This window comes from Marmota monax, unplaced genomic scaffold, assembly GCF_021218885.2.
Source record: "Marmota monax isolate L192 unplaced genomic scaffold, Marmota_monax_Labrador192_F-V1.1 WCK01_AAM20220418_F8-fsc00035, whole genome shotgun sequence".
NCBI classification, from domain to species: Eukaryota; Metazoa; Chordata; class Mammalia; order Rodentia; family Sciuridae; genus Marmota; species Marmota monax.
The window spans coordinates 1,904,123-1,922,780 of NW_026691961.1; the positions used below are offsets into that span (position 1 = coordinate 1,904,123).

The 18,658-nt window shown below is 39.5% G+C and overlaps 1 protein-coding gene across 7 annotated transcripts in view; it reads left to right on the plus strand.

Annotated features, from left to right (window-relative positions):
• Dcun1d3 (defective in cullin neddylation 1 domain containing 3) overlaps positions 1–18,658 on the plus strand; it is a 32,774-nt gene that overhangs the window by 855 nt on the left and 13,261 nt on the right. For 2 of the 7 annotated variants that reach the window (XM_058574903.1, XM_046432575.2), the window contains exons 2-3: positions 3,540–3,612; positions 10,979–11,082. The exons of 3 other annotated variants lie outside the window; for them this stretch is intronic. The gene's annotated coding sequence lies outside the window, so the exon portion shown is untranslated. The remainder of the gene's footprint in view (positions 1–3,539; positions 3,613–10,978; positions 11,083–18,658) is intronic. 2 more of the 7 variants (XM_046432643.2, XM_046432437.2) reach the window with 1 other exon arrangement.

Consider the following 18,658-nt stretch of genomic DNA (forward strand, 5'->3'; position numbering starts at 1 on the left):
GCAAGCTTTGTAATACTTCAGTCACAGGCTGTGCATTGGGAGTACTTCTCAGCGCCTTGTAGCTTCCTATTATAAGGAGGAGCAATTTCTTTTATGAATAGTGGAATTCTAAAGCCTTTGCAAGGAATCCTAAATGGCATCATAGCCCAGGAATCAAGGTCTCTTGCTCTAAATACTTTTTGTGTGAGGAATTTACATGTTGTCAACTCTTTCCAGAATGATTTGATGTTAGGCTAATTCTGGATTTCTCTGTTTCTCTCCACCCACACTTCATGATGCACTTCAGAGAACAGAAAACCCCATATTACTTTTTTGTTTCTACAATTGGACAATGGCTCTTTTATCTTTTTCTCCATTTGTGTCTGGCACACACGTCTTCAGTGACACAATCGACTTGTGCTGATTTTCATCTTATTTATTTAGCTGATTCTTTGTTATAGGTGGTCTTAAATGAGACATTGTGATCTGTTCGGTTTTGTTGTAAAGAAGAATATAAACCAGTAATGAGTGTGGAAAAAAAATGTTCGAAGAAAGCAAATAACTGGAAAGATGTCTTTGATATTCTGTTGTTTAAAAAAAAAAATCATCAAGTAGCACTCCTCTAGCCTGTCATGTGGATTTCAGAGTGAAGTATAATGATTCTTGTTTTGGTGTCCATCTTTTTTTTTTTTTTTTTTTTTAAGAACTTTGATAGTGCCTGAATTTTAGGTGTCCTTTGATTAGAAAGTGTGTATAAATCCTGTCCCTCTGTAACTGAGCTTGATATGCATTTTGCTAGAAGAATTATCGTAACAGATGTTCTTCTGATGCTGGAAAGACATTCCTATTCCATTTATCAGGTCTTTCAGGCCTGATAAAACAGAATGCTTAATGCCTTGATTGTACAACTAACAGTGTGCTTAGATGTTTCATGAAAGAATAACAAAAGAATGACTACTGTTCTTACCTTAATAAATTTGGAGCCTTGTTTGCCATTGAATGAAAAGTCCAAAATTCATTCATTCAACAAACATTTATTGACTGGCTACTAAGTGCTAACCAGTGTACAAAGGTGAACACAAGCAAAAGTCTACTCTGTATTGGAGCTTAATTGAAGTGGGGGTGGGGATAGTGAGATAGTACATAAAGAAATCTAATTTTGATTAAGTGCTAAAGAAAATGAATGTTGTGATAGAAAATGTTTGTAATGCAAATCAACAAACATCTTTCTGTCTTTTTTTTTGGTTCTGAACCCAGGGGCACTTTACCACTAAGCTGCATCCCCATCCCTTTATTTTTTAATTTGAGACAGGGGCTCACTAAGTTCTTCAGGTAGGGCCTTGCTGAGTTGCTGAGGCTAGCCTTGAACATCCTCCTACATCAGCCACCTTAGTTCCTGGGATTGCAGGTGTGTGCCACCACATCTGGCTTCAAGAAAGATTTTTCTGAGGTGATACTTAAGCTGAGCTTTAAATAAATAGCCAGCCATGAAAGATAAGGGGAGGAGCCTTCCAGGTTCAGCGAATGGTTGGTGCAGAAACTAGCTGGAATGAACTTGGCAAGTTCCAGAGACTGGGAAGAAATTGGTGGCAGGAAGGGGAAGAGGGCAGTAATAGCCAGAATAGGGAGCAAAATGTTGAGTAAAAAGAGAGGGTCAGAGAGGGGGAGGTAGGGCTCAGAATAGGTAGAAAAATAAAGGCTAAAAGGATGAGGAAATAGGTAATGAAGCTCCTTTTTGATTAAATCTGTTACATTTCTAAGGGTCTTATCACTGTTTTTGCAGGTACTGTTGGACTATTGTAACAAAAAGTCACCCAGCTGAGAGTGGGAAAGGAGGAGGCACTTGGGATGTTCAGTTGAGGGCATACTTTAATGCATGCTAGTATGTGAATCTTTCATCTCTGTGAATTTAAGGTTGAAGGATCAGGCATGTGTTAATACATGCCCTGTTGATCTACAGAGATGACCATGAAGATCCAACTTTAAAGCGGTTTTTTTGTGGGGAGGAAGACTTTATGTTGCAATAGTCCACTCTTGTCTGGTCCTCCTGGTGGCTAATAACACCCAGCTGATATGTAGGTTGGTACTAAAAGGTCACTCAATGGATTACATTAGATAATGACCACCGTAGGGCTCATTTCCACTATGTTGGCATCTTTGGGTTGTCCCATAACCAAGGCCTTTTGTTGGAGGTACAGTGTACTGCTTTGGAGCCTCACCTTGACCAGATTGTCCACTTGAGAGGTCTAATAAAGACTTCTCCTTGATTTGGCCCTTTTCAGCCATATCACAGTGGTCTGAAACAGAAAGAATATGCTTCTTTTTTCTTTTGAACTTTACAACAGTAACTAGTGTGTTCTTTGAGTGAATCAGCCTTTTGAGCCAGGCAGTTAAAAGACTTAAATGTTGCTTGGGCTATTTGAAGTAAACTCAGTATTAGAAATGTTTAATAAAACCTCTTAGTGTTTGGGAAAGATTAATAAAAAATTGAGAATTTGTCACCTGTTGTAGGTTCTGGTATTGTGATAGCACCTATATATGGTTGTCAGAATGAACTTGAATGGAGCTTTCTGGGTTAATTCTGGGCAATGAAGGGATGCAGCAGAGCCTGGTACCGAATTCTGATGTGAATACAATCAAAACCTTACCAGGCAGATGACTAAAGTGAACAGCTTAGGGCGAGGCAAACAATATACTCCACCCTTCATACTTTGAGTAGAACTAAGAAATGGACAATTGGTAGTAATATATGCACACATACACATGTACATATGTGTGTATATGCATACATGTATGTAGGTGTATACAGGTACACATATATGCATATAGATACACACCTGTGTTTATGGATGTACACATATGCACATACGTACACATATTAACCACACATTTGGTTTGGCCCAGGTTAAAGATTTTGAACTTAATTTTGTTATGTTCATGCTAGGCATAAAATGCTCTATCCAGTGGGTTATTAAGCTGACAACTATATTTATCTTCATTTCAATTGTTTATTATAACTCAAGTATGAAAATATCCTGTAGGCTGAAATTTCATCAGCCAGTTTGAAGACTGGTGGCTCTTTTCTAATTTTTGAAAGGGGGTGGATGGGTAGGAGGGGACTTGAACACAGGGAGAGGCCATTGACTCCTACATTGGCCACTAATTGTGTTTGGAGAAAGAATCTGCAAATCCAAGTACATTTGGAGCCTTGGAGCTAGGTTGGCCTTTTAATGTAGGGTACCAGTGAATTTGTTTCTTAATTAGATGGAAGCTTTGGGCAAACTCTTCTGAAAGGTGTACACCTAAAAAGTCAGCTGACACCACTTGCTGTTGGAGTTGTGGGTAAGTGCTTTTGCATCGCATTAGATGACTTAAAGTTGATCTGATTTTGTTACTGTTTGATATATGTTCTGCAGTAAGGAGAGTTAATTGTACACTGGCTGCCAGTTGTTTTGAGGTGAAGAAGTGGTAACTCAGATTGAAACAATGGTAATTATGTGGTAACTTCTATTTCCCCAGCTCTTGTTAACTTGCAGTTACCTCTTTGTGTCTGTTTACAGATGTTGATACCATTGAACCTGGATCGGTTCTTCCTAATGTTGGGACAGTGGCTGGAGCCCTTTGCACATCAGGGTCAGTTGAGTCGGTGTCCTTTAGTTCAAATCTGATTTCGCTAGTTCTGTTTTTGTAGGTGATAGAGGGTCTTATTTGGGGGGGGGGGCCAAAAAGGGAGACTGGGGGGGATAATAGATAAAAGGTAGGAAGTGGCTCAATCTCCAATTCTCTGAAATTGCGGTATGCTGAAAAGAGAAAACAGCAGGGGGGAAATGCCCAGTCATCTTTTTTAGGATGTGTGCAAATGAGACCTCATTTTAATACCATAAATCAGAATAGGGAAACTCAGTAAATTGGTGACTAGCCCTTGTTGTGACAGAATAAGTCACTTCCCCAGCATCTGGTTACCAACCTGATTGCATAGATAGGTAGACATCTGTGTCATCCTGAGGGCTTGGTCTTGCTCAGGTGTGTCCTTTGGGCTGAGCTGCACTGTTGGCTTTTGAGCTGAATTGCATCATGGGAGCCTAGATTACATAGCTTTGGGAAGCATCATCCATGTTCCAGTTGTGCTCTGTCTTGCTGGAGGACTAAACCTGGCAAATGGAATAATTCTGTGATGAGACCTATAAAGATGATTGACTGAGGATCTTGGATAGCACCCCTGCATAGTATAGGACTTTTCATTTTGGAAGAGAGTTTATCTTCTTGTTGCCATTGCCTTACTCTCTGCCTGTTAGTCTAGGAGACAGTGTTGGAAGGACCTGGCTCCCTGTTTTAGTAATAGATTGCTCCCACACTATTAATCAGCAGAATTTGACTACAGCTTTTAATTCTATTTTGTTCTTGAAGGATTTGGACTCTTCAGTGTTGACCTGAACTGGACTGGAGAGTGACTTCTAATTTTGGTTCTAAGCAAGACTCAGGTGGTAGCATTTACTTTTTTGAATACAGTTAATTCCACTTCCTTGAGTTTAGGAAGAATCAGGAAAAAAGTCAGATCCTTGCAGAACCTTCGAATATTTATTGTGATTTATTTATTTATTTATTTTAACAAGTTGAGCTTTAAGATGCTCTCTTGGTGACCATTACTGGAATATGCTTGTGGCAGGGATGAGGGGATTTGGCTTTCTTCCTTCCATTTTACCCCACTGCTTGATTCTGAAAAAAGTTCTTATTCTTATAATATTCTTGTACAGTGGGCTTTCCCATAAAATTTCAGTTGAACAAAATGTTCTGAAGATGAAAACAGGTTGAATAGCAGTGATTTTAGTGGGAAAACAAATCAAGAAAGTTACAGAGCCTTCTCAGCACTAATTCTTATCCTCTCCATTACACAGCCTCTCTTAGTCTGTGTAGACATTCAGTAGAGCCTAAGTAAATCCTTGGTATTGGTTTTCTATATTCCTGGTTTCTTTACCTAAACATTTTGTCACAAACTATTAATCTTCTAAATAGGACTCTTTCTATATATAGCATGGCATGTGTGAAGCAATTTTATTAATGACTAATAGGATGAGAGTTCCCCAGTTTAGAGAGGTTGTGGATACTAACTTGGAGAGCAGGCTTTTCCCCCTCAAAATATTTCTGAAAGTTGTCACACTACATTCAAATAGGAGTTGAGGCTTTTTTTTTTTTTTCACTTAAATCTTAAGCTAATTGCACATGCTTTAGAGAAGACCTGTGCAAAATATTAACCCATGTACAGTATTTCCTTTACCCAGTGATCTGCTCTGGAATCTGAATAGGAAAATGAAGGTATACCCACTGACAGAGTAGCTCTGTGGAAATAACCACAATGAGTATACACTGTTTTTTTTTAAATGTTTGTAAAGCAAATTTACTTTCATTTAAATGCTTGCTTTCTATCCACTGGTTACCTTGCTCATTAAACAGGGAAGAGAGGTTTTGGATACATCTTTGGGGAGCGTGCTAGCCCTCTAAAAGCATGAGTGAGTCCTGAGTGGCAGGATCAAGGGATATGCTAGAAGTTTCAGGCCCTATAAGGGTGGATTGGAGGGGGAGGGGTTCTCACTTGTGGTAGTATTATCTTTCTTTCTTGGAAGTGGAATTGAGGAGCTAAAAAGTGATTTAATGAATGCTGTGTTCATCTTTAAGAGTGTTTCCATGGTGCTGGGCGTGGTGGCGCATACTTGTAATCCCAGCAGCTCAGGAGGCTGAGACGGGAGGTTCACGAGTTCAGAGCCAGCCTTAGCAATGGCGAGGTGCTAAGTAGGACTGGGCATGTGGCTCAGTGTTTGAGTGTCCCTGAGTTCAATCCCTGGTACTCGCCGCCCCCCCCCCCCCCAAAAAAAAAAAAGTTTCCATGGCGCTCTTGTCTTAGCAAATTAAGTTTTCTTGGACCTAACTTGTCACTTGTCCAATCATTTATTCAGAACAGTTGGTTATAAGTTATGGCCATGGGCTGGACATTTCTGCTTGGGGTTTCCAAATCTTTATGAAAGAGAAAAATCTAAAGGCTTTTCAGGAGCCATTTAGGTGATTCTGTTGCGGGGGGCAGAATTAGAGTTAGGGGAGCAGACCTTTATAGGAACAGAGTAGTAGAGGAGGGTATTGTGTCCAGGGGATAGTGGGGAAGAGACCTGTTCTCAGTGGTCCAGCTGGGAAGGGCTAAAAAGTACTAAATGGCACTTACTGAGGGGACAGTGGGTAGGAAAGATACAGTCCCACATGATTGCCTAACTCAGGGAATACCATTTACTAGGAGGGGGACACGGACCTGTGGAGTTATGCAATATACTGGCCCCGATCAGGGCTCTGACCACAAGTCCTCTGTCCCCCAACTGGAAGGTATATTTCTGCTGCAGAGAGAGGAGTGCAGGGATGTAGTGGTTAGTTTGACTAGCTTGGTCTTCAAGACTCCCTGGTTATTTATTTGTGATGGTCTGCTTATGGAGTGCTGGCTTTCTCTTTTAGATTTATGTCACTTAGGACTTTATATTCACAAATCAGAAGTTGGTAAGTAAGATGGGAAATATAATGATCTGTTAAGGTTTGGGTTAAGAGTGTGTGCGTAAGGAAGAGAACAATAGATAGTGGCTGTTGTCACATAACAATGTCTGCAGTTCAGTGTGAACAGGTAAGCTCTTGAGGTAACACATGATTACTCTCTCCTGAAACTAGAGTAAATGTGCAATAAATCACTGTAAAACTTGTCTGCATTTTTAAAATTTTAAAATTTTTTAAATTTAAAATTTAAAAAAAATACCATGTCTGCATTTTTTAAAATTTAATTTTTTTTTTTTTAAATGTTGGTGGTACTGGGGATTGGATATAAGACTTTACTCAAGCTCTGTCACTAAGCTGCATCCCCAGAGGGGCCTCCCGCCACTTTTTTCCTCCAGCCCTATTATTATTATTATTTTATTTTGAGACAGGGTCTCACTGTTGTCCACACTGCTGACCTTGAACTTATGATCCTCTTCCTCACCCTCCCGAGTAGGTACTTTCACAGTCATGCAAAACCATGCCTGGTACCACCTTGTGTTCTACTGAGGTGCATGTGAATCTGCCTAAAGAGTGTGATTTCTTACTAGTGCCAAATTCAGCAGTGCTCTGAATTAGTGACAGGTGAAGATTTCATGATTAGATCAAGCCTGGGAAGTGGCTTCTAAGCATCAGTGAAGTTGGCTTTAATGTGGACCTGTTTTTCTGTGGTGTGTCCAAAATGTGTTTCTTAAATAATAAAAGACACATCAGTCAGGAAATTCCAAGAGTTTTAGGAGTTGGCAGGAGCCAAAGACAGAACATATTTTTTATTATACCACATTTTCCTCCAGTTTTGTAATGGAATAAGGCTACCTACAGTTAATTTAGATGACACTTAGCAATGTGCATTATTATTTTATGGTATTTTTTGATATTCAGGGTGCTGCAAACAGTTGAATAACTCAGGTTACAGGAAGTGAACTTCCCTCAATATAAATGGCATTCCTAGGACTGGAGATGTACCTCAGTGGCAGAGTACTTTCCTAGCATATGCCTGGGTTCCATCCCCAGCACTGGGGTAGAGGATTGCGGGGAGGTCGCATTCCCAGAATGTGCTATATTCTTAAAACTTCACAGTACGCTGGTGCACTAATTCTAGACCTCCCTAATAGAAGAAAAGAGATAATGAGAAATTAGATATACAGATATCACATTACCTTTTAATATGATTTGAAAACAGTGTAGGTATATATAGTGCATTGGTGAAGAGATTAGGTCTAGAGTCAATCCAGGTTTGAGTCTGAACTTCAGCACCTACTTGCAATTTGAACTTGAATGAGCCACTTATTACGAGGCCTCAGTTCTATCATGTGTACATTGACAGTAATCTCTGGAAATAAGTGTGAAGATTCAGTAAAATAATGCATTTGAAGGACATGGCCTAGGGCCTTTGCATATAGATAAACATTTAATAATATTGTTAGCTGCATGGCATACATAGCTAAGCTTACCTGGATTGGCAGCTTTCAAGAGGCTAGGAACTATGTCATTTTACCTCTTCCTATAGTCAAAGTATGGGGCAGTGTATAAAACATTGCTAGGCACACAGTAGATACAAGTTATCTATCGCTTGAAAATAAAACCTGCCCTTTGGGTATCTGGGAAATACATGAGTGATTCTGTAATGGAAACTTCCAGCCTATTTCCAAAGCTGGCCTAAACCCCAGAGATGGAAAATCTTCCTCTTGAAACCCTATAGAGCCTGCATGAGTCTAACAATGGGACAAGGGGTCAGGATACTGTTGGATCAAAAATTGGGAAACTGATCCAGGAGACATTTTAATCTTTGGCCATATGCCTTAAAGTTCAGTGTGTTGGGCAAAACCACATGAGACTTTGGAAGGAAACAAGGTTTTCTTTTAGCAGATCCAGATAATCTTTGACAAGAGAGTCAGCTGGTAAGTGCCATGTTATGAATTTGCTTCTTGGGAGAAGTGAAAAGCCCACATTCACACACACAGGGCTCACTGACTAGTCTCACTTGTTGTGAACTCTACTGAGGCCTGGTCTCTAACTTGGTTAGCTCAGTTAAGTACTCTGGAGAGTACTTAAGTACAATCACCACTGGGCAGTCCTTGAGTCTAGCCTGGACTCTGCCATTATTTGCTGTGTGACTTTGGGCAGGTCATAACCCCTCTTTGAATTTGTTTCATTAACTGATTTTTTTTTGGAGGGGAAGGGTACCAGGGATTGAAGTCAGGGGCACTCGACCACTGAGCCACGTCCCCAGCCCTATTTTGTATTTTATTTAGAGACAGGGTCTCACTGAGTTGCTTAGCACCTCGCTTTTTGCTGAGGCTGGCTTTGAACTTGTGATTCTCCTGCATCAGCCTCCCAAGCCTCTGGGATTACAGGCTTGTGCCATCGCACCCAGCCTTTAACTGTGACAAATGGTTTAGGACTAAATTTCTTGAAGTGTGGCTTTGGTTACTCTATGGCTTTGGTTACACTTACAGTATATGAGCTGCTCTTATGAGCACTCAAGGGAGTGTATTTTTGTGTCATTGACAGTATACAAGATGATTTTTGGTGGTATGTGATGATTACTTTTAATTTATTCTAGTTTTTAATATGTATTACTGAAAACATAACTAGAATATGACACATGTGTCCACCTGGATATTTAGGCTTAGAATAATGCTAAAGTAGATAGAATTTTTTTAAGCTTAAAAAAAAAATCTCATGAACAGTAGTTGGGATGGAAAATGGACATGTAAATCATAAAGGTGGTAAGGAATGGCTGAAGTTTGTAAATTTAAAGACTCATTAATTCTAGTGCAGTGCCAGATCTTAATGTTAAATCTTTGTGGTGATGGCCACAGTCCAGCAGGTCCAAATTTGAGTGGGCTTATAGACTTTTCTAACTCAAGCAAATTAACAAATTTTTATTTTCATAGAAAAATATTCATAGGTTGTATAGAATTTAAAATGTCATAAACATTAATAGCGCTGCCTTTTTTTTCTGTTGTATAGTACTGGGCATCAAAACTGGGCCTTGTGTATGCTAAGCAAGAACTCTACCACTGAGTCACATCCCCAGCCTGTGCCCCCCTTTTTTTTAAAACAATAAAAAATGAATAATATTGTATCCTTCACTGTTAGCAGTTTCTCTGCTACCTGGATTGATCTTTAGTTCCATTCACTGTTTGATGTTGGGACTCCTATGGTAGAAGTTAGGGTCTGACTTGCTCTGTTGGGGAAGAAGAAGAAAAACCCTTGACTGCTTCTCTTGCACACAACCCAGGGCATGGATTCAAGGCTCTGAAAGCCGGAGGCTCTGCCTCATCTCAAGAGCCAACCTGTACATTACTTACTGCTGGTAACTGTTTTAGAAGGACAGTGTGACATGTGCCCTAAAGTGAAGTTAAACACTGAGGCAGACAGTTTTTAAAAATCTCGTTTCACTTTCTTTCCTGTTGCTCATGATTTAACGCAGTGAGGAGGTCTTGAAGGCAGACTAGTAGTAGTGAAAATGATACCATCTATTGTGGGAGGTGCTTTTTTCAGTAAAACCCCAGAATAAAACTGAAATCTCTATTGAGCAATAGAGGTTGGGAAAGCTGCTTCCAGATGTAGTCTGTGTTTCTTGATTTTTCTGCTTTTTTAAGCCTTTTTTTATCTATCGTTCCTGTATATTTTCTTTGTATCTTACCACTCTCATCTCTCATCATCTATATACATTTGGTGGTTGGTATATGTTTTTCAAGTGATCTTATTCCAAATTTACTCGGCATAAAGGACCATGGATTTGTTATTGCTCCCTGTTATAAATTGTTTAATATTTCAAATGATAATTTTTGAAAATTGCTATAAAGATGTTTTCAAGTCTATTTCCTTTCTGTGCCAAATGTTACAGGATTAGTTTAATATTGAGGAAAATGGTGATAATGATGTAGCATAAAGTTTATCTTCTACTTCACTTGTGTAATATAAGATATATAAGATTTCTTCTTTAAGAAATCTTTCTTTCTTTTTTTTTTTGACAGAGCTGAGGATGGAACCCAGGCTTGAGCATGCTAGGAAGGTGCTCTACCACTGAGTTTCACCCCCAGCCCTCTGTATGATTTCCTAATGAGAAACTCCTCTTATGTTCCCCAGCTGAGGTGGGATTTAGTGTTCCATGCTTCAAATCCTTATATAATTTTGATTTTTTTTTTCATTCACAATTGTCTTCTGAGAACGGCTATGACTTGTGTTACTGGTACATTGGGGAAGTCTTTTACCTAAGGTCATATACGTTCATATATATATGTATATATACACACATGTACATGCACACACACACCAGGGCCTTATGCATGCTTGGTAAGAACTGCACCACTGAGCTGTACCCCAGACTATTCCTTTAAAAAAAAAAAAAATTTTGAGATAGGGTCTCTCTAAATGGCCTTGCTAAGTTGGGACTGGTCTCATACTTGCCATCCTCTTCCCTCAGCCTCGGGAATAGCTTCCAGGATTACCAGCGTGGGACACCACTTCAGGTTTTAAGGCTGTTTTGCCGGATTAAAAATCTTCATTCCCAGAAAGATCTACTTCATGGTATGCATCTGCAGCAATTTTATTTGAATTGTAACCAGTTTACCTGTCTCCTTGGATGTAAAACTCACAAGACCACCTTACTCAGGGCAGATATATATCAGGTTTCTGAAATAATCCATTCCTTTAGTACAATGATTGATGAGTCTGGATGAATTCTGAAAGGGAATGGGCGTGGTTTGTGACATTTGCCCTTGCTCTTCAGACTAAGTTTTGTAAAGCCCTTAAAGTGGGGTTATTTATTTCCTTCTCTCCTTGGGAAATTGCCATTGGATCAATGTGTATTGGTTAAGCTTTCTTGTGGGCAGCTGAGCAGTAGGGTTTTTAGAGATGAGAGCCACATGAAAGAAGATGATTCTTTCCCAGTCATACAAATAATTATCTCCATGGTAGTATAATCTCCATGAAAGTATAAGCATATGAAACCACTCAGTTAAAAAGATGATACATAATTCAGAGGAAAGTTGTACAAACATGGTGGTAGCATTCAGTACCTTTCCAGGCTGTTTCCAGGACCACTTATCATGATCTTCTTATGGTAGAGTAAACTTTCAGTTCATCTAGAATCTTTTTGCTTCTAAAATAAAGAGTTTTGGGGATGTTGGAAACTTGAACTTTTCTGGAAAATTCAAATTAAAAAAAAAAAAGAAACACTTAATTGAAGATTTAATCTTTAATTCGAACTTTAAAACTTCCCTAGGCAAAGAACTGAAGTTGCTCAATCTATCAGAGCATTTGCTTTTCTAAGTATATAGTTCTCAACTATTGCTTGACCCAGCGAAAAGAGCTAATAAAAAGTTATGCAACAGGTTAAAATCTTTCCAGTTGCCTTTCCCCCTGTTTGGAAGGAATGATTTTTTTCGTTCTCAGTAAGTAATTTGGTCCAAGCCACTCCCCTTTCTTATTTGCATATTTATTATTTGCATACAGTGCTGAAATTGATTCACTCAACACAAAATTCTAAAGCTTTCCAGCATTAATACTTCTGACAAAACCTGCTTAAGCAAAAGAGCTTCGATTGCCATAACAGCTTAAAAGAGCAGAAATTTTTAGAAACACATTTTTAACATTGCTCAAGATTTCTAAACAGATAAAAGATATTTTCTCCTTAAAAAGAGCCAGATTTTGTGGTTTTCCAGTTAGAAGTATATGAATGAGGGACTGGCTTTCCTAGATGGAATGTGAATCATTCATAGGGGACTTCTGAAACTCAAAACCAGTCTTATAAGCTAGAAAATTTCGGCCTCCAAAATGTAATCCTCTCAGGATTACATAGGATCTTCGTAGAGAAGCGCGCATAGTTTGACCCCAGGATTTAAATATGTAGTGTTTTCAAAAGAAGAAATGTATTTATATGCTGCCAGCTCTTCATTCCAACAAATTGGAGCGCCTCTAGTTCTTCAGGACCTTATAGTATTTTAGGAACATCAGAAACAAGAACAATTAAGGTTGTAAAATCAATACTATAAAAAAATCAGTTGTATAAAAGAAGGTGCTGAGAGGCATAGAGACACTTGGTCAGCAGGAAGGAGTCCTGTAGGAAGAAAATCTGAGCTAGACTCAAAGGACCAAGACTAGAGAACAGGGAATGAAGAGATATTCCCAACAGTACTGATGGTGCATGTAACCCTATAGTGACAGGAGAGGCCTTGATGTCTTGGGGAATGGCAGATGTTGCAATGTGCCTGAGATACCTGAGATGAAAGGGGAAGAATAATGACAGCAGTTGAGGACAAATCCAGACGAGCCTTGTATGCCTTGTTGAGTTTGGATTTTGTTCTGTAGAGGAAGGGGAATTTATTTTGAGTAGGGACATGGCATGCCCACATTTGTGTGTGTGTGTGTGTGTGTGTGTGTTTTTACTACAGTGGCTGTGTGGAGAGATTGGAAGTAGTTAAACCTTTTGTGAGGGTATTACAATAAAGACAGCAGAGGCCTGAACTAAATCAGTCACTGTAGAATGGGGAAGGATAGATATTCAGGAGTTAGAACTTAAAAACGTGGCTTATTCTGATGAAAACTCATTTGTTCCATTTGGCTCAGTAGACAGAGCCAAATGGAACAAATGCTCCATACAACCACACAGGAACCCAGGCTGACATAGGAAGGCTCCACTATCTCATATGGTACCGTTTGTATAGTTTGGGTCACTGGCTCAGCTCACTAAGGGGGAAAGATGGGTGAGATGTCATGTGATAAATCTGTGCCTGGGCCTCAAAATAATATCACATCTGCCTGCAGTCACTGAGTCATTTCTGCCTACAGCCCATTGGCCAGAAATAGACACATTTCCCCATGTAAATGAAAGGACACTTGGAAACTGGGGAGCTGATGGAGTGTTTGCTGAGCTCCCTTGACTCTGTCATAGAGTAGGGCCTTGTGTAAGCTGCTTTATTTCCGAGCTCATTTCCTCATCTGTAAAATAGAGATAACAGTAGTACCATCCTCCCAGGGTAGCTGTGGAGATTAAATGCTATCATGACTGGAAAATGTCCAGCATTGTGTCTGGCACATAAGAGGTTGGAGGAAACCTTCAAATTTGGTCTTGAGATTTTCATTCTATGCATGTATGTCACTGGAGGGTCATACCAACCAGTTTAAAAATGAAATGTAAAAGAAATATGATAAATCAGAGTGCATCACAGGAGTAATAATATTGTGTGAAACTTCATTAGGTCATGCGTGTGTTTACATGGGTGTATTAGGTCAGGATGTAGAATGTATTTCTCACTGAAGGTTGTAGCTGCAGTTTGAAAACTGCTGGTCTATTTCAAGCTCTCATTCTGAGTAACTGAAAGATATGGAGCACCGAAACATACAGAATGCCACCCTGCGGTGGTGTGCTTTTTGTAAAAGAGGCAGTTTAAAAACCTGCATTTAAAATAATGTCTTTGAAAGCATTTTCCTTAAAAGAAAGAGTAGAACGTGGGGTTAGATTTTAGCTTTGCCACTTTTTAGCAGTGTCGCCTTAGGCAAATTATTCGCACTTAATGCCTCAATTTCCTCATCTATAAAATGGTGAAAATAACATCTACCCTCTGGGGTCTTTGCATGGATTATTGGGTTGTTGTATTAGTTAGTATGTACAAAAATGCTTTTAAAATATAGTTTGGTACATAGTAAACCTTAGGGAAGTATTTGTGGATATTATTATGTAAAAGTGATGAGTAATCTGTTGTAGTGGTGCACACCTATAATCCCAGCAGCTTGGGGGTGTGAGGCAGGAAAATTGCAAGTTCAAGGCCAGCCTCAGCCTCAGCTACTTAGTGAGACTGTGTCTCTCAAAAGCATATGTGTATCTATGTATACACACACACACACACACACACACACACACACACATACACACACACACCATGGGCTGGGTTGTAGCTTAGTGATAGGAAAAAAAGGGATGTATAATGTGCATGTAGGTACATGGTAGGTGGTTATTTTTCATTTGATTCTTTAGAAAGTGTTTCTTAGGTGTTTCTTCACATTGCCTTACACTCTTCTTCCCTTCTTGGAGCTTACAGTAATGTCCTGTTTTTTATTCCCTTGTTATATTTGTTTACTTGTGACTCATGAATGTTTGTGTTCCTTACGAATAAATACTATTGTCATTCATTTAAACCTTAAATATATAATAGAATAAAGTGTTTTATAAAAAAAAAATGTCATTGCACACTTAAAAATTCAGTCAGAAAAACTTACTGAGGGAGAAAGTAATGAAGCATTTTCTTTTCTGGTTCTTAAAAACATTTTTTTGGCCTGGAAGAAAACAGTGTCAGTTTTTTAAGATTGTTTTAAGTTTGACTTCTTACAGTGAGTAGTTAATGTCAGCAAACCGATTTGTAGTGAGAAAGATGACTGTGCTTTTTGCTAAGCAGTGGTGGATAATGACTCTTCCATTTTGATAAGCCCATTGGCAGTACTGAGTTGAAACCTGGGTGAATAGGAGTTAATCCTGGTTGCCTGGCACAAATGAATTTGTTATGTAATTTGGTACCCACAAGCCCTTTCGGGAGGTCTTTATTATCATGACAGTATCCATCTAGGCCTGAAGGTGAATTTTGTTGTTCTCATCTAATTCCACCAGAATGATTCTCATAACTAAAGGGTAGCACCTTGCTGTTAAATACCTGCATTTGGCTTTTGCTTTGACACAAGGGTGTGTTAATCAAGAATGGGCATTAGAAATTCAGATATATTTTAGTGATTTATTAATAGTTTAGAAGGTTTTTCTCTCTCTCTCCTTTTAACTGATTTAACTTCTAAAAAATGAGTCACATAATCAACATTCCCTCTGACCAGCCTCTGAAAGGTCTATTAATGCTCTGTGTTGTAGTTGCTGCTGCAGTTCATTTGTGTCAGTCCTGCCACTGCTGAAACTAATGCGGAAGGGGTGTCAGTTTGGTTTTCCATCACCTGGCACAGTGGACTCCTTAAGCCTGGCGTTGGTGGACATCCACTGTTAACAAGCCTGTACTATTTTTTATGACTCACTAAGAAGTCATGTGGTGGTGTGATCCCCATCCCCAGCTACCAGCACTTAAACTTATAATTTTCAATGTATTGTGTTAAAACAAACTTCTAATTCTGGCTATTTTTCTTTTTGATTTTAGTCCTAAAATTGGAGGCTCTATTTTTATAAAGCAGGCTCCTATAAAAGTCACCAGTGTTGCTATTCTCTCTCTACCCCAAATATCATAGCTGGGCCTGGGGGTGGGGAGAGCACGAGCTGGCTGTTTCACAGGGTAAGCAGAGTGTGTGGGCCTGCCAGCCAGCGGGGGTGGAATTTGCTCTTTGCTTTCTTGGCAAGTGCCTCTGGCTTTGAAAGCCCTGTTTAGGACTTTAGATCTTGGTCTTTTCTTGCCATCCTATGCCCATTGTCTCTGGTGGTTCTACAAGAGATGGAAGACCTTTATTGCCCACACTCTTACCCTCTTTGCCAAGGTACATGCTTCAGTTGTCTGAATCCAAAGCTCTTCTGCCATTGAATGAGTTTTTGTAAATAACACAGTGGTGTAACATCTTAAGAAATGTAAAACTGTGAGCCCTTCTGTTTTAAACAGTTGAATCCCTATTTAAAATAAGTAGTATGCAGTGTTCAGAGACAGTACTGGTTTTTATTCTTGCATCCCAGACCTCTTTGATAGGATGCCTTCGTTTATTGAAATGGGAAAGACTGTTCACACCAGTACCCGAAAGGTTTTCATTGGGGCTTTCTAGAGTGCTGCATGGAAGTAGCCTCAGTAAACCTTTTGACTTACGTCCTTGGTAAAAGAGGAGGCAGGAGAGATTTCCATTAATAATATGAATTTTTCCCAAGAGGCCGAGGTGCAGGTCAGAAAGAGACAGGTTAAACATCTCCCTGTTTCAGCTTCAAATTCTGACATTTGCTGTGTGGGAGGTGAAAATCAACTTGTAAAGTGTCAGGGAGAGATGGAGCCTTATATTGCTGACTGAGAAACTGAGAAGCCATGTTTTATCACATTATCTAAGAAACTGATAAGGGAAGGAATAATTGGAGCAATGAGACAGTTTATTCGCCCTCTTTCCTGAAGCTAGCAGGGTGCTGGGAGTGCAGAGGTCTAGGAGAAATTGGATCTTGAGAACCAACTCTTGAGAAGTTCTGATCCTTAAAACTCAGCCCCTTTACTGTTGAGTATTTGTTAACATCAGCATTTAATTAGAATTGGTATAAACAGCTACCATTTGTTGAGAAACTGTTCTAGGGAAAGTGCCAAGCATGTCAGGTTGATCATTTATTCAATCATGAGTTAATACACTTAAAGTGATGGACAGGTGCCTTGTACAGAGGGAGTTCTCAGTATCAGGGATCATCATTCAGTACATACTTAGCAAACACTTGCTGTGTGCCACATAACTCAGGTGCACATGATCAAAATCCCTGTGAGTAGTGGAAGCTGGCAATAAATAAGTCAACAAATAAGAATTTCAGAGAGTGGCATGTCTTGTGAAGAGATACAACAGTGTTGTCCTGGGGTGGAGTGAAATGACACTTAAATTGGTCGGACAGGAAATTCATCTCAGCATTTGAACTGAGACCCCTCAGATAGGAAGGAGCCATTTATTCTTCATAGTGATCTTTTGTTTTTGCTAGTTTTCAGGTGAGAAAACTGAGGTGTAAGGTGGTTAAAGTGTGTGCTGGAGAGCCAAGAGGGTCAGATTATACAAACATCATCATTCTGCAGCTGAATCACTTTTTGTTCTTCCAAAAAGGTACAGGACTATGCTAGAGCAGCTGAAGGAGCTGCAGTATTTTGAGTGAAGGGGTTGATTGTGGTTGCAGTACATGCTAAACAATGATGGCAGTTCAGGGAGTTGCTGGTAATTCTGTGGACTCCCATTCTTGGATGCAAAATGTGTGTGTGTGTGTGTGTGTGTGCGCGCGTGCGTGCGTGCGCGCGCGCACTTACAGTTTATTCTGGGACCCATAGCTATCCTGAGGTTTTCATATGTATCAAAAGATCTTATTGGCTCTATTGCTTTTGCTTTGTTTTAGAATTTTCTCATACTGGCTTTTCTTAAAATAGGGACTAGCTGTGAGGACAGAGTTGGATTAGACAGCACTGCATTGGCCCTGAGGTGTGGCAGTTTTGTCAGATCATGTGGTCGGTAGTGGGCAAGAACTGGTAGGGATCATCAGATGCCTTACTTTGCAAAAGGTATAGGGTTCTATTTTGATTTAATTATCTGCTCATCTCTATGCATGTATCCTGGGGCTTCATGCCATATAATCATTTGTGAAAATAAGTAACTGTCAAAAAAAAAAAAAAAACAGGCAGAGCCTCAGGTTTCAACCTGCAGGGAATATATTTCCAATAAAGACACAAAACATGAACATTTCCTGTCACTGTCTTAGAAACTTGAACACTTTCTAAATTTGCTCCTCAGCACTTAAAATCAAAAAGAGATTGTTTCAGTGATAGTAATTGAAATCAAGAGTGTAGCCAAGTTCTGGTCAGTTCTGGTCTGTTTCATAGGATGTGGTTTAGATCAAATACCCATTTCAGCTGGAAGATTGTTATTTTTCATGGGAAAAGACTTCCAGAAGCTCTTCTTTATAGCCTTGAATGTTGGGAGGAGGCTCCACCTAGGGAACATGAGCAGGATAGAAAATATGCCCACAGTACAGCAGAACACCTGTAAGTACTCTGGGGCATGTCTACTTCAGGAGGGCGAAGATTGTGAAAATGTGCAATTGGAAAGGTTCTTCAGGCTTGTTAGTCCTACAGTCTTCTAACTAGCATCCTTTGAGTTGTAATGGAATTTGACAGTTTTTGTGAGCTAGGGATCTTTGGTCCTGTTGTTCAGCTAAAGGTTCTCACATATTGGGGTGAAATTGTGGCCTAGCAAGTTGGTCCTGGAGCATGAATCAGAAAGTCTGAGTATTAGATTTTCCCTTTCTGTGCTCTGTGAAGTAGAACTGAGTGACATAGCTTGGTAGGGACACTTTCAGTTGTGACTAAAACTAACATCTGGTCTGTGCAAGAGGGAATTTACTTATTTATGGCTCACATATTTTTGAAGTCCAGACTTTTATCTTACTCTAGGTATAGTTGGATTCGGGGTA